This window comes from Capricornis sumatraensis, chromosome 16 (assembly GCF_032405125.1).
Source record: "Capricornis sumatraensis isolate serow.1 chromosome 16, serow.2, whole genome shotgun sequence".
In the NCBI taxonomy this organism is placed as follows: domain Eukaryota; kingdom Metazoa; phylum Chordata; class Mammalia; order Artiodactyla; family Bovidae; genus Capricornis; species Capricornis sumatraensis.
The window spans coordinates 76,786,558-76,791,597 of NC_091084.1; positions in this window are offsets into that span (position 1 = coordinate 76,786,558).

Consider the following 5,040-nt stretch of genomic DNA (forward strand, 5'->3'; position numbering starts at 1 on the left):
CAGACAGAATCTGTGTTTAAATCTCCATGTCTCGTCATGTGGGTGGACCCTGCTGCCAGCCCCTGCCACTTACATTCGGAGTCCGGCTCATGCTCAACCCCTCCAGTCGCTTCCATCACACTCAAAATAAGCTTCAAACTCCTCAGCAGACCCCATAAGACCAAGTTCCTGCTCCCTCACCCAGCGTACTTCCTATCACTGTCCGCCTCTCATCCTACTGGCCTCCTGACTGGGCCGGAACGAAACAACCTCCAACCTATGACCTTTGCCCTTCTCTTCCTTAGTCACATGGCTAATTCCTTCCCTCCACTCTGGTCTCTATCTCTTCACAGACAGGACACTACTGAGTCCAAAACGATTGCCCTGTCACTCCAGACAATTCTTTTCTTCAAGGCTGTATCTCGATGCTATATAACATGATATAGTATGTATCTGAGCATTTGTTAATGACCTGTCTCCCTGACTAGTGCAGTCAGGGAGAAAGGCACCCACCTTCCTCACTGGCACTTTCTCAGTGCCTGGAACAGGGCACATAGTAGGAACTCAATACATTTTTATGAACGTGAATAACCCTCAGTTTCCACCCCTTTGAAATGATACCTACAGCACATAGTTGTAAGGATTAAATGGCATTTGAAGATGCTTAGCCTTGTGCCTGGCACTTGGTGTGCAAGAATACTGTTCTTCTTATTTTAATGTGTGCAGTCTCACGGGGGAGACTGGTGTAAAATAAACTTACACAGTGTGTTAACTAAGCTCTTACTTCCGAGCCCTCTCCTCCACTTTGGGGCCCAGGCAGCAGCCCCTCCATCTGCCTCAAGGTCAAGGCCCAAAGATCTTGCCCTGTGTGCTCAGGTCAGCCTGGGGTCTGGCGCTGATGGTTGGGGGACCTCTGGGCCCCGCCTGGGCTGGGGGCAGTGAGCAGAATCCAGGCCAGGCCTCAGAAACCCTTGATTCCTCCCCTGGGAGCAGGCCCCACATCAAAGCTAATCTCAGAGGGACGAGTCCTCAAGATAAATGGAAGATTAAAGAAGGCAAGATCTCCACAGGCCACAGGGAGAGGCAGCCGGCAGGCGACCACAGTGAGGAGGTCCTGATGCGGCCCCGGCAGCCACCGTCTTGGGGGGCAAGAGGCAGGAAGGGCTCTCGGGCCTGGGCAAGTTGAGCCAGGGAGGGGGTACCTTAGCCTCGGCCAGCCCCCCCCACCACCCCCATCATTGCACCTGGGCAACCCCTGCCAGCGACTTCTTAACCCTTTCCCAGCCGGGTAGCTGCAGTGATGTACACTAGAGGAAACCCTGGGCCTCTCTTCAAGAGAGTTTGCTTGGTCATTGGGCTTGGTCATTGGGGTTCGCTCCCTCCAGCAAGTGAGCCTGTAATGAGGACCTCCTGGCCTTGGTCTCCCTCCCCAGGGAAGGTCTGTAATTAGTGCAGAAGGCGAGGCTGGGGAAGCTCAGACAATGTCATTTGAACCAGGATGAGACAGGGCTCAATTGCTAGTCTGTACTTTTTTTTTTTTTTCTGGTGCCATTTCATATACAAAACTCTGGCAAGCTTAACCCTTTCTTGACTGGGCCCCGATGCTGGGGTCTGGTGTACCATCCTTTCTTGTGTCTAATGGACCATTCTCACCTCCCTGACACGCAGGTCTCAATTCAGCTGAGCCCTGGTTTCCAGCTGCGCTAATATCCAACAAGCCCTCACGAGTGTCTCCAGATACGAAGCACCAAGCAGAGGGGGCCCAGAGGAAAGTCTCCCATCTTGCCATCAAAGAGATTACAATCCTCTAAGCAGCGGAGGCATGCACACTAGAAACAGGCTGCAAGAAATGCATGGCAAGGTGCAGTGGATAAGAATCCGCCTGCAATTCGGGGGACACGGGTTCGATCCCTAGACCAGGAAGATCCCATGTGCTATGGAGCAGCTAAGCCCTTGCATCACCACTACTGAGCCTGCGTGCTGCAGCTACTTAAACCCGTGTGCCCTAGAGTTTGTGCACCGCAAGGAAGAGTAGCCCCCACTCTCTGCCACTAGAGAAAGCCTGCTCACCACAAAGATCCAACACAACCAAAAATAAAATAAATATACATAAATAGAAAGAAATGCACAGCAGGGCAGTGAGGACCACCACAGGGCAGGGAAGGAGGCTATGTGGGGCAGGGTCAGACAAAATAAGCTCAGAGAAGACTAAGCAGTCTGTAAACAGGGACTGAGGGGGCCATCTCCCTGGAGTAGGGCATTTCCGCAGTCTGAGGGCTGGACCCACAGGGAGAGGGGAGGCAGGCAGAGCCTTGGCAACTCTGAACTAGCCCCAAGCGAATGCAGATGTCAGAGTCTATTGGCATACAGACAGTGCCTGTTGCTTCCGGCCACAGGCTCCTGAAGCACTCATTCTGAATCCCTGAGCTACAGTTCGACTCCCACTGGACCACCATCTGTCTGATCACAGATGTGGTACCCTGCCGCACTTCCAGCAACCTGAGAACTTGTCTATTCACCCCTGGTTTCAGGCACCTAAGCACTGAGCTTAGCGCTCAAAAGATACCCAGTGAAGTTTCCTTAAATCAGTGGCTGGGCTTGGATGAGAGAGTGGAGGCATGTGGAAAAACGCACCTCCACAGCCTTTCCCAAAGGGGATGCCAACTGTGGCCAAAATCTCCCTGACGTATAAAGAACTCCTAGAAATCAGTAAGACAAGACCAGCCACCAATTTTTTAAAAGCCAAAGAGTACAAGCAAGATCTACAGAAAAGGCAGCATTAATTGTTTGAGGACATCTCAAGAGACTCTCAACCTCATTAATAATAAGAGAAATGCAAACTGGAAACCATGCAAAAGCTTGATAATGTCCATCATTTGCAAGGCCGTGGAGAAACCGACATTATCATATACTGTTGGTGGCAGTGTAAATCGATATGAAATGTTTACCAATATTTGTGAACATTACCAGCTTCCCAGTGGCTCAGCGATAGAGAATCCGCCTGCAATTCAGAAAATCACAGGAGATGAGGGTTCGATCCCTGGGTCAGGAAGATCCCCTGGAGGAGGGCATGGCAACCCACTCCAGTATTGTTTCCTGGAGAATCTCATGGAAAGAGGAGCCTGGTGGGCTAAGGTCCATAGGGTCACACAGACTCAAACACAACTAGAGCACACACGCACGTAGACATTACAAATGTGCATTCTCTTTGCCCCAGCAATCCCACTACCGGGATTTTATCCCACAGATATACAGTGCCTGCACAAGACTGTCTTTATAGCATTATTTGTTACAGTAAAACCTGGAAACAATCCAAGTGTTCATCAGTTGGGGACAGGTAAATAAATTATGGTACAGTCACACAATGGGTAGCTATGTAACTATTGAAAAAAAATGAGGAAATTCTCTATGTACTAATGTGGAAGATTTCCAACACAGAAAGTGGTGGCGGGGTCGGGGGAGATATAGAACAGTGTACGCTCCTTTTCAGTTAAAAAAAAAAGAGAGAGAGAAGATGTATATAAATACACACACGCGCCACCCACAGAAGATGCCCAAGAAAGTAATAAAATTAATCATATGTTGGTTGAAGGGTGGGAACTTAGTGGTTAGGACATCGGATATAGGGATGAGAGGATTACTTTTCACTATTTTTTTTTTTTTTTTACTTGTGATGGATTAGCTATTCAGCAAATTTAAAAAGACAAAACGAAAACCAAAAAAACTCTTCTTCCTAGATATTGGGGGTTCTGGGTTCTCCCCAAGCCATTGAGTAGAGAGGATTTCACTTCAGCTGTCTGCTCCTCACTGTCCCTCCCCTGTCTCTGCCAGGGTTTCCTGAGGCCTTGGGTCCCCATAAACGGTGACTTTCCTCTGTGCCTCAGCAACACGGACTGTGAAGTCAGACCAAGACCCCGTGTGACACCGGGCCCGTGTCTTCCCCTCTCTGAGCCCTAAGAAAACAGGGTTATCATGGTATCTGACTCCAAGGCTTGTGGGGAGGCTTAAATGAGAAGACACAGAGGCTGTGCTTAGCAGAGACCCTGGGACATGATAAATGGTCATGTATAAATGCACCAGGCTCACTGTTCATATTCTTTGTCAATATTTTTATTGGATTGTTGGTCTTTGTCTTATTGATTTATAGGACCTCTTTATAGATTCAGAAGATTGAGATACGCGCTGCAAACTGGCAGAGCGTGGAGGGGCAATGGGCCCACAAGAAATGGCAGTTTGTGAAAATCATTATTCCTGTGATTATTTCTCCTCCAGGCCGTGCATGCTGAAGTCTGAAGGTGTCCCCCATGGAGACCTCCGGGCTTATCTGGAAAGCCCTGAGCAAAGGAGTCTTTACTCACGGTCTCCCTGTCGCTATCAGTGTGACAGTGTTCCCTGGGTTGTCCAACATGCATTCTCCACTGCGGCTTTCAGAATAACAGCATCCCTCCCCCCTAGATTTGGCTCATCCTTTGTGCCCTCCCAAGGGGTCCCCAGGTTTGTGGAGCACATGTATGGTGCCACTCCTGTAAGGAATGGATTCACTGGGATAGGTAAGTATAAGGCCTCCCCGGGGAATCCCAAAGTCTTCATCCAGGGGCTGCCCACAGGAGACACATCCCAGGTGGGCAGGTCCGAAGGGCTCTAGTGAGGGATCAGGATCCAGATGCAGAATATGCAGGTTTGGAGCTCCTTGCCCTGATCCTTGGGATGCTTTTTGCTTGCTTGTCATAGAGCTGAGAAAAAAATGTGGCTTCCCTGGGCCCCCATCCTTTCCTTTTCTCCAGGGAACTGATCCTCTCTGCAGCTCTGGAGGCTCCAGAAACATTCCTTGGAGCAACTGGAACATATATTTGCTTTCACTGGTGATTGCGACAGTCAGCTCTGCTGGTTCTCTGTTTGTTCTGCTTACTTATGAGGTCAGGGGCTGGTCCTTGCAGACGGGGGATGCCCAGGATCCCCAGACCCCCCTCTTTGACCTGGGACGGGAACCCCTACCTGAACCTGCTCTTGAAGGAGTGGAGACTGGATGAGGGCTGGTGAGAGTTAAAGGCTGAATCTGCA